The sequence below is a fragment of the Ursus arctos genome, unplaced genomic scaffold (genome assembly GCF_023065955.2).
Source record: "Ursus arctos isolate Adak ecotype North America unplaced genomic scaffold, UrsArc2.0 scaffold_9, whole genome shotgun sequence".
In the NCBI taxonomy this organism is placed as follows: Eukaryota; Metazoa; Chordata; class Mammalia; order Carnivora; family Ursidae; genus Ursus; species Ursus arctos.
The window spans coordinates 65,664,037-65,675,911 of NW_026623111.1; the positions used below are offsets into that span (position 1 = coordinate 65,664,037).

General features: G+C 37.5%; 1 pseudogene; it reads right to left on the reverse strand.

Moving 5' to 3' along the window:
* Positions 1-1,207: 1,207 nt before the first annotated feature.
* On the reverse strand, positions 1,208-9,039 carry LOC113263072 (60S ribosomal protein L8-like; annotated as a pseudogene).
* Positions 9,040-11,875: the final 2,836 nt, after the last annotated feature.

Consider the following 11,875-nt stretch of genomic DNA (forward strand, 5'->3'; position numbering starts at 1 on the left):
GCCTTTAGCTCAGGTCATGATCCCAGAGTCCCTGGATCAAGTCCCATCTCGGGCTCCCTGCTCAGTGGGGTGTCTGCTTCTCCCTCTGCTCTTCACCCTGCTTGTGCTCTCTCTCTCTCTCAAATAAATAAATAAAATATTTTTTTAAGTTATAAATAAATAAATAAATAAATAAATAAATAAATAAATAAAATTAAAGACATCTTGGTTGCTTCCATGTTTTGGTGATAATGAATAAAGCTGCTATAAACATCATGTGCAGGTTTTTGTGTGAAAACGTATGTTTTCAATTCCTTTGGACAAATACCAAAAAGTGCAATTACTGGATCTTATGGCAAGAGTACATTTAATTTTGTAAGAAACTGTCAAACTGTCTTCCAAAGTGGCTGTACCATTTTGCGTTCCCACCAACAATGAACGAAGAGTTCCTATTGCCACATATTTGTTGGCATTTGGAGCGACTTTTCATACCCTTCTTTACCATCTGTATATCTTTAGTGAGTGTCTGTTAAGGTTTTCGCCCCATTTTTAATCGAGTCGTTTGTTTTCTCATTACTGAGTTTTAGGAATTCTTTGTATATTTTTGATAGCAGTCTTTTATCAGATGGATTCTTTGCAAGTATTTTCTCCCAGTCTATGACTTATCTTCTCAATCTCTTGACATTGTCTTTCACAGAGCAGAAATTTTTAATTTTAATGGAGTCCACCTTATCAGTTATTTCTTTCATGGATCATGCCCTTGGTGTTGCATGTAAAAAGTCATCATCATACCTAAAGTCATCCAGGTTTTTTCCAATGCTATCTTCTAGAGGTTTTATAGTTTTTCATTTTACATTTAGGCCTATGATCCATTCTGAGTTAATTTTTATGAAGGGTGTAAGGTCTGTGTCTGGATTCTTTTTTTTTTTTTTTTTCAGGGTGTCCAGCTGTTCTAACACCATTTGTTGAAAAGACTGTCTTTGCTCCATTGTATAGTCTTTGCTCTTTTGTCAAAGACCAGTTGACTATGTTTATATATTTTGTATTTTTCTGTATTTTGTTCTATGGATCTATTTGTCTCTTCTTTTATCAATACCATACTGTCTTGATTACTATAGGCTTTCTGGTAAGTTGGTTTTGTTGTTGTTGTTGTTGTTGTTCTTGTTGTTTGTTTTGTCCTTGTTTTTGTTTAGTAGCAGAAGGACAGACTTTATTGAGCCCCTCAACCCTAGTTTTCTTTCTCCTGCACAGTCTTGGTTCCCCAGAGACCCCTGTTCTGGTGGACAGCAATAAGACCCACTTTGTGGCCGGCAGGGGCATCTCTGTGGATAGCAGAGGGTTTACCGATGTGCTGGTGGGTGCTCCCTCTGAAAGGATGCTCCACAGGATTCATAGCCACAGCCCACATGCGTGGCCAGCAATTCCTCTCAGCCAGACTGCAGAATGGGCTTGTCAGTGTGGCCACCTCCAGCCACCACACCTACCATAGCTCTGTTGGCTGAAGAAAAGACCTTCTTTGAACCAAAAGGGCAGCTTCACTTGGGTCTTCCTGGTCTCAGGGTTGTGGGAAATGATAGCGGTGTAGTTTCCAGAGGCTCAGGCCAACTTGTCCCAGTCACCAGGCTTCTCCTCCAGCAACACACAATGACGCTCAGGCATACTGCCCACTGGGAGCTCATTGCCTATGTTGAACTGGTTCTCCTTGCACAGTACACGACTGGCCAGTGTGGATGCCCTTGGCAGCGATGAACAGCTCCCTCCACTTCTTAAGCCAGTAAGGGTCCCAGAAGTCTACTCAGTGAGCAGCACACCCCAGGCTGGGTCATGGGTGATGTTCTTCACGATGCCCTTGACATAGCTTGACCACTCTGCGAAGTCCACAGTGCACAGACAGGCAGTCCTTCATGTGGGTGTAGAATGCTGAACTGACACCCTCTCTCTACACCAAAATTATGTGGCTCATGGTGGTAGCCTGCTGCCAAGCACAGTTGGAAGAGTTCTAGTAAGTTTTGAAGTTAGGTAGTGTCAGTCCTTTGACTTTCTTCTTCTCCTTCATTGTTGTGTCAGCTATCTGGGTTTTTTGCTTCTCCATATAAATGTTAGAATCGGTCTGTCAATATCCACAAAATAACTTGCTGAGAATCTGACTGGAGTTTCATCAAATCTACAGATCAAGATGGGTAAAACTGATACCATCACAATATTCAGTCTTACTATCCACGAACATGAAAATGTATCTTCATTTATTTAGTTCTCTGATTTTGTTTGTCAGAGTTTTGTAATTACATATAAATCTTATACATATTTTGTTAGATTTATATTAAAGTATTTCATTCTTTGGGTATTAAAGTAAATGGCATTATGCTTTTAATTTCAAATTCCATTTGTTCATTGCTAGTATATGGGAAGCGATTGACTTTTGCATATTAACCTTGTGTTCTACAACCTTGCTATAACCACTTATTCCCATTTTTTGTCAATTCTTTCAAATTGTCTAAACAGATGATCATGTCATCTATGAAGATAGTTTTATTTCTTCCTTCCCAATCTGTGTATCTTTTATTTCCTTTGCTTGTCTTATTGCATTAGCTAGAACCAGTGGTGGGGGTGGGGGTGCGTCTAGGTGGCTCAGTCAGTTAAGCGGCTGCCTTTGGCTCAGGTCACTATCTCATTGTTCTGGAAAAGAGCCCCAAGTCTCAGCCTCCCTGCTCAGCAGGGAGTCTGCTTCTCCCTCTGCCTCTCACCCCGCTCATGCACGTGTGCCCCTCTCTCTCTCTCAACTTAATAGATAAAATCTTTTAAAAAAAGAAAAAAGAAAAGGAGTGCTGGGAGGAAACATCCTTTCTTTGTACCTGATCTTAGTGAGAAAACTTCTATTTTCTCGCTGCTAAGTATGCTGTGAGCTATAGATTTTTTTATAGATAATCTTTATCAAGCTGAGAAAGTTCCTCTCTCTTCCTAGGTTGCTGAGAGTTTTTATCATGAATGAGTGTTATATTTTGTCAAATGCTTTTTCTGTATCCATTGATGTGATCACGCAGTTTTTCTTTTTTAGTCTCTTGATGTGATAGATTACAATAATTGGCTTTGAATGTTGAATCAGCCTTGTATACCTGGGATTGATCCCACTTGGTTATGCTGTATATCTGTGGTCTTTTTTTATCTTTGTTTTGCTATATATAATGTGTTCTATTTCTCTAGTTGCTCTTGAAGTTTGCTTTTTGACACTGGTTTTCAATATTTTATTTTATTTATTTTATTTTATTTTATTTTATTTTATCTTTGAGAGAGAGAGCACAAGCAGGAGGGGCAGAGGGAGAGAGAATCTCAAGCAGACTGGGCTGAGCATGGAGTCTGAGATGGGGCTCCATCTCACAACCCTGAGATCACGACCTGGGCTGAGACCAAGAGTCAGACAATGAACCAACTGTGCCACCCAGGTGCCCTGGTTTTCAGCATTTTGATTATAATATGCCTTGATATTGTTTTCTTAATGTTTATTTTACTTACCATTTGTTGTCTATGTTATATCTCTGGTTCTGTACATTTTCTTAAATTTGGAAAGTTCTTTATCATTATTTCTCCAAATTTTTCTTCTGCCCCATTCTCTTCTTGGACTCCAATTACATGCATGTTAGATTTCTTAATATTGTTCTATAGCTCACTGAAACTCTATTCAGTATTTTTTTTCATATTTTCTTCTCTCTGCTTTTCAACTTGAATATTTTCTATTTCTAGGTTCTCAAGGTCACTAATTTTTCATATGCAGTACCTAAGTTCCTAATTAAACCTATCCTGCAGATTTTTTATTTTAAATCTACAGGTGACCATTGAACAATGCAGGAATTAAAGAGTACCAATCTCCTACACAGTTGAAAATCCACATGTAACTTTTAACTCCCAAAAAACTTAACGATAATAGCCTACTGTTGACCAGAAGCCTTACCAATAACACAGTCGAGTAACACGTTTCGTGTGTCATATGTATTATATGCTGTGTTCTTACAATAAAGTGGCTAGAGAAAAGAAAATGTTATTGAGAATATCATAAGGAAGAGAAAACACATTTTCAGTACTCTGCTGAATTTGTTGAAAAAATCCACATATACGTGGATCCATGCAGTTCAAAACCTTGTTTTTTAAGGGCTGACATATTTTTAATGTATAAAAGTTCCATTTTGTTTTTTATATCTGTCCTCATTGTGTTCATGTTTTTATTAAATTCTTAAAAATATTTACACTTGCTGTGTTAAAGTCTTTCTCTGCTAGTTCCATTATCTCTGTCATTTCTGGCTCTGCTTCTGTTGACCGATCTTCTAGTCATGGTTACGGTCACACATGTTTTTTCACATATCTAGTAATTTTGGTGCTGGACATTGTGGACATTACACTAACGCTGGATGATTTTGTTTTTGAAATCTGTCTTAAACATCAGATAAATTATCGCTTACTCCTTTTAAGATTTTTTGTTTAAACTTTCTTAGGGCAGGTTTAGGAACTTCATTCTCAGACTAATTTAGCCTTGTTATTGAGGCATGACCCTTCTGGGGTTTCTACTAATTGCCCAAAGTGTTCCATGAGATCTCTCTAATCTGGCTAGATGGAATTTGGTCATCTCTCTACCCTGTGTGAGCTGTTGATTTTTTTTATTTTATGTCCCTCTTACGACACGTGTTCTTTTCTTAGCTTCATAAATAAATACACTGATAGCTATTCATTCAAAGACTTTAGGAGCCCACTCTGCAAGTTCATTAAGCTCTCCTGTTCTGCATAGCTTTTTCTTCTCCGGTACTCCGTTTTCAAATTCAAGCTGCTTCAGCCCCTCAATCTCTATCTCCTTAAATCAATAAGTGTCATGTACTATGCTTAGGTTCCTCCTCCCTCTGCCACTGTTTAAAAATTACCTCTAGAGGCAGAACATTTATAGGGCTCATATTTTTCTAAAGGATCGCCATCCTGGATTGCCTGTTGTCTCAATTCTGCAATTTTTTAGTTGTTTATGGTGGGAGGGCAAGTTCCATACCATGGCAAGTCCTATCATGACCAGGGAACATGTATAAAAGCTTTTGCTCTATTAAATTTGAATAAATAGGTCCTTTCATTGACTGGCATATCTTTTCCAAAATGTTTAATATGTTTAAATTAAACATTTTTAGATGTTTACATCTATCTAAAGATGTTTACATCTATCTAAAGATCTTAATACATCTTTAGATAAATATGTGCATAAAAGAAAGAAGCATTTAAATACAAAGATCTGTATAAGCTCCTTACAATAGATCAAATATGGCTTTCCTATCACAATCATGAGTGCAAAAAAGCAGGTCAAGGCAATTTTTGTAACAGTATCCTCTCTCGATTGCAAAGGAAAGTTATTGGCTCTCCTTACCCGGAGATTCAAAAACTCTGAACTTTAATTGCCTTTCTTAGTTACTGATTAGCTTTCTGTGTCCATTTTATTGAATAACAGGGACTGAGGGAACTAAAATTGATGTTTAAAGGCATATACACATAAGGAGATGGGAATTTCAGAATTACTTCATATGGATTTAACCCTCTAATATTCACTTTCCCCTAGGTCAGGCAGGTAACCTAGAAGGCTGAAGGGGCAAGGTGGGGACTGAGGCAAACTGTGTAACACATGGCCCATCTGAAGAGTTCCAACAGACTACTGACATGTGGGGTGCAAAGCAAATGTTTTCAGCTCTTCTAATTGTACAAGAGAAGATAAAAATTTCAGAAATGTAAATATTTTGTATGAAATCCCCCAACATATGAATTTTGGAAATTAATTCAAAATTTCAAAATACTCTAAAGAATAGTGGGATTTAACCTACTAACCAGCTCTTCCACTCCTGAAGTCAAACATTCCAGACAACATCAACAATTAGGAGCAAAACCAATGCATCGTAGAGAACGTTCAATGGAGGTTGAGACCACGATGTAAATTAACAAGATATCTATAACAAGAAGCTGATACATTTTGTGGGGAAAGAATGTTCGTAAGAATTATCCTGACATTAAATTTCCAAAAGTCTTTTATAACATTCCCATGAAAATTGTTGTTAAAATTGAGTCTCTATGAGATTAATGGAGAAGGATAAAAAACTTAGAAGAAAAAGGAAAAATTGGGTAGGGTTAAGTCAATATGCCTTTAGTTGAATAGTTAGAAAAACGTTAATGGAGGAAAGCTCCTACAAGATGAGATACCCAAGTTGTTGAGGCACTATGCATTATAAGATAGTAAAATAAATAACTGTGGAAAGTGTAGAAAGTTTAGAAAGATATCATCGGTGCATGAATCAAAAGTGTGAGAGTAGAAGATAAGCTTCTCTATGGTGAGACATTTGTTATCATCGCTTCACATGTTTAGGTGTAGAAAGTGAACATGCAACAGGCTGCTTATTTTCCTTAAATACTCTGTGTGCAGTTAGAGTAAACCCGTCTAGAAGAGTAGCAGCAATTTTGTGCATGGAAGTCAAGCTTTCAATTACCAACTACCCAGAGCAACATTATCACATTTTTTGTCTCCTTGAAATGGAAAAGTAACTATTTACCAAAATGTTGATATAACGATATTAAAGAAAATTTTGAAAGCTATATATAATACCTAAAATTTAGATAAATTAAATATCTAAATACAATTTAGCACTTACACATTAATTCGTAACTGTATTCAACTACCTGGTTTTATGCATGAATTGAGAAGACCGTTCCTTTCTAATTTCAGGTCATCATCTGGGAATCAAGGCCTTTCCAGGGCCAAATCCATGAGCTCTAAAACGTCAACCTACTCTGATAACAAATGTTTGTGACTTTTTCTTTGAATCTCATTTTTTTCCTTTTCAAAAAAAATAAAAAACAGTTATTTACGCTTGACTTTTTTTGAACATTTATTTATTTATTTATTTGAGAGAAAGAGAGAGAGTGTGCATGAGTGGGGGGAGGGGCAGAGGGGCAAAGCGAGAGGGAGAGGGAGAATCTCAAGCAGACTCACCACTGATGTGGAGCCCAACATGGGGCTCAGTCCTACGACCCTGAGATCATGACCTGAGCCGAAATCAAGAGTCAGACACTTAACTGACTGAACCACCCAGGCACCCCATACACTTGACTTTTAAAGATAATTAAAATGGTGGTCCTTTGACTCTTAGTTCTCCTACTTTATAAAGAAAAGAAAGAAAAATTTAAAAAATCATAGCAGTGTAATATAAGTTCCTATATTTAACCCAATTTTCTCTTCTTTCATTTAATGGATTTAAGTTTCCTTACCCAGTTTTCACTGCTCAATAAACTGGCCCACCTGTGTCCTGTCACTTGCCTTTTCTAGGTCTGTTTCATCTATTAAAGGAGGAATTTGAATTGAACTATCTCTGAGATGCTATCATTCAGTCAAATTCTATAAAATTGTAATCTGAGGCAAAATCTGATTGGGATTTCCAAAAGTATCAGTTTACACTGGAAATTGTTCACTAAAAGAGCTGTACCTCTTCTAGAAAAAAAAAAGTACTTTCAAATAGCACTTATATATAAAATTTAATGTAGTTTTTAAACAGATATAAAATAATAGGATCACAATAATATGTTAAGAAAATTTCCAAATATACACAAAAGATACGGGGCAGAGTGTCACTACCCAGTTAATGGACCTACGAGTCATTTTGAGCCTTTTCAGTATTCTGCTGCAGTCAAGAGTACAAAAATATTAAACATCAACCCAAGAGGCAGGGTAAATAAAATTAAGAAGCAATATCTTACTTTCATGCAAAATTATACATTATGCACAAAATTCTGGTCCCCGTAGCACTGAAAAACAAGCCTTGGAGAAAGACGATTTCAATAATAATGAACGGGATGGCTGAGACCATAGTCTTTGAGGTTAAACTTTTTAAAAGTAAGACTGTTTAGGTTTAGTGACAAAGGGTGAAGGGGATACAATCAAAGTTATTATCATTTTAAATGGAATGGACAGCTTAAACACGAACTCATTAATCAAACCCTAGAACACCAGAGTACCAACTGAAATTGGAAAGAGGTTTTTATAGAGCAAAGGAAGGAAGATAGCTAACATGGAAATTCTTACTCTCAAGAAATGAGACAGGCTGGGGGAAATGTGTGTGTGTGCGTGTGTATGCGTGCATGTGTGTGTGTAATTTCAATGCAATTTGAGATAAGTTGAGATTTAATTTAGTGAAGATGTACCCGTTATTGTGTCCAGAACAATACTAGATATGACAGAAATGTTTAAAACATGGACCTTCTCTTCAAGATTTATAATCTGTCTGAAAGAAGTGTACCTTCATGGATTAACAGTTCAGAGTAGGCTGCTAAGAGAAGAGAGTTATGTGGGGGGATAAATCTAACCTCCTGAACTTTTTTGACAGCATTGTTAGAGATGAAAATCTGAGAGGCAGACAATGCTTGACCCTATGATAATGTTCCTCATGTCACACATTCTTTATGAAAAGTATCAAGAAAATAATCTATGATTTTCTGTTCACCTATGAGTCTACATTTTATGAGTTGAAAAAATAACCTACAAGAAAATAGGAGACATCAGCAAAAACACAAACAGTCATAAAAACTGAGGACATACCTAGGCCCTAAGAGCATAAGTGTGTACAGACAGCCAGGCTCCCTGGAGGGCCAACACAGTAATGTGGGCCTGGGAAGGCAGTTAGCTTAGTGATGAAGAAAATGGATCATGCAGTCAGCCCACCAGGGTTCGGGTCTTAGCTTCAGCATGGAAAGTTGTTAAGCCTTCATGATTCTCAATTTCCTCATCTGTAAAATGAGGATAGATATTGAGTCAACCTTACAGAGTGGCTGTAAAGATGAAATCAGATAATCCATGTAAAGAACTCAACACCATACCTGCACATGGCAAACACTCCTTAAAATACAGGCTATTACTAACAGATCCATGTAATATAAAGAGCAAAGAGTCCCCGCTATTCCATTAATAGCTAGCTGAGTTTGTAAAGTCCCTTCATCTCTAAGACAAGAGCATCGGTTTGCATATCTGTAAAAAGACAATAATAATAGTAATACTTACCTCATCCAGTGAAAATTCTAGTAGAAAACAGAATAAGAAGATGTATGAAAAAATGCTTTGTAATATAGAAAGTGCTAAACACATGTGGGTTCTTGCTATGGTAATGATTCCTGTGCGCCCTTCCAAAGAGGTCGGCTGCCTATATTTCTGTCTGCTTTTGTTCACAGATGTATCCCAGTACTTACGACAGTGATGGGCACATAGCAGTGGTCATTAAAAATAATTGAATGAATAAATGAGGATCACGTTTCTATAATCCTAAAGGTCATTTTGTTTGGCCTTTTATCTCTCTGAAATCAGTACAGATGAGGAATCTGAAGGCCTGGGAGTAGTCACATAGACTGCGTTGGTTTTCTGTTGCTATGTAACAGATTATCACAAACAACACCCATTTGTGTGCTCATGGCTCTGTAAGGCAGAAGTCTGGCCCCACGTCCTGGGTCCTCTGCTCAGGGGCTCATGGGATTGACATCAGCCAGGATGTATTTTTCTCTGGAGACTCCACTAAGGAAGTCTTCCAAGCCCATTAGGACTGTGACAGTTTTCAGTTCTATATGATTGTAGAACTAAGGTTCCCATGTCCTTGCTGGTCGTCGTCTGGCTCCTCTCAACTCCTGGAGGCTGCCTATATTCCTCCTCATGTGGCCCCTCCATAACCAGTTCACAATATCGCCTCAGCAGAGCCCTTCATGGCCAGCAGCAGGCTCCTCCTCGCTGTGAATCCCCCATGTTTCGATTCTCTCTGACTTCTACTGCTCATCGGCTAAATACTCCAATTTTAAAGGAAAACCCAGATAATCTCCCTTTTGCTACAGAATGTGACCTACTCAAAGGAGTGATATCTGATCATAATCAGAAATTCCACCTACACTTGAAGGGGAGGCGTTTACGAAAAGGCCAGGATCAGTGTAGATGATTATTAGAATTCTGCCTACCACATACACTATATTGTAGAAACATAGACTGTCATAAATATATTGGTGAATGTTTTAAAAACAGGTGAGAGAACATATGTCTAGGGTGATCCTTTGTGTTCTAATTAATGTGTTCAACTATGCAAGAAGAGGGTCTGAAAGGCTACGCACTGAACAGTTCACAGTGGTTATCCCTGAGGAGTGAAAATAAGTTTCTCACAATAAACATACACTATCCTTACAATGAAAAATAATAAAAAGAGTAGATAGAAACTGACCCTTTCCCTTTACATCTTTTATCTTTTTTCAACGCAAATTCTAGTTTTCAATGCAAACTCAGCTCACCAATCATGCCGCAGATCAAGTAAAATAATTTCTTCTCCTTTACAGTATCTTTCTCCCAGAGTTTTACAGATATTTCCTTATGAATCATCTCTGAGTTCTTGCTCCACACTTGCCTAGATTCTCACTTAAGGTTTAGAAGGCTCTGTCTTCATGGTCCCAACGGCAACAAGAGCTTCTCGGCTCTGCAAACCCCACTCTCCCACACTATGGACTCAACACCATCATTTTTATCAAGTAAGCTAGGTCTCATCTATGTTTTCTCGCCCAAGGAAGGAAAATAAAACCTCAGAAAACCCTCCAGTTTAAAGAAAGCCGTCGTGCTGTAGCCGAGCCTAACTGCACATACCGTGTTCGCAGCAGTAGATTGGATTAGCCGTATATTGTACAATAAATGAGTTAGAAATCCAAGCAGTAGGTGCGCTGATATTTTGTTGTAAAATTCATGTGTCAAGAAGTATTTGACAAGCAGTATTTCCATACTTAAATTGAGCAATGGATTGAAGCCTGAAAAAAAGCAAAGAGAATGTATTCTGCAGTTGTCTCTTAAATCGTGTTACCCACTGATAGTTTTTTCCCATGGAAAAAGCAATCCCTCCAATATAGAGAGACTGCAGGCCAAGAAAACAGGCTTTAATTAAATCAGTTATGTTGCATTATATCATGTGAACAATGTGTGTCCGCAGCAATCTTTCCATGGAAAAATTAAATAAAGCATATTTATAATTCAAATGTATATAAACATGGTTGGGCTATCTCATACATTGCCTGTCGTCTGTTCAAGAAAACCTCTAAATTCTAAATATAACAGATTCTTGGCTGGGTTGAGAGATACTGAACTTCATCGGATTTCTACACAGCCTTCTCAAATAAGCTAGAAAAAGTCCAGAAGCAGTAATCTTTTGTCGGTACCAACCCCTACCCTGATTATCTACTCTTGTAGTTTCGGTAATACATTTCTCATTGTGCCTTGGTATCTCCCATCTTTACCCACACAAGGCCTAGATGGCTTTGCATTTTTTGAAAGTACCACAAAAGCATAACATATAAATCAAAAGCAACGTGTTAGCAAAGAAGAGCTGGTCACCTTGAGTAACTTTCCCTAGCTGCCTAATAAGGTTAGGAGTAAGATCCATTTTTCAACGTGTTAGCAGTGTGTGATTGCTGTTACTATGAGAGAGATTTTTCATTTAAAAATGCATGATTCATCTTCAGAAAAATCTTCTTATCCAAATCTTTCAAAGAACTGAGCAAACATACATTATTCTATACATTATTATGTGGAAGTACTTTGAAGAGCCAAAAGTGCTACATGAATTTTTTAAGTTATCAACATTCCAAGTGTTTAACTTCTGAAATATATTGGGTGCTGAGCTAAATTGGCTTTTTGAGTTCTCTAGTTAAGTATTAGGTGGACTCCTGTGTTCTATCTAGTACCTGAACGTATTCACAAATACTTCCCTCGATGCTTAATTTAGTATGAGAGAGAGAGGCACTGGGTTTATTTAATTGTATAATGTCCCTTTAGGGCATGTAGTTAGTAAAAATGGGTTACAAAGGAACCAAAAGACATAACCATAGCAAG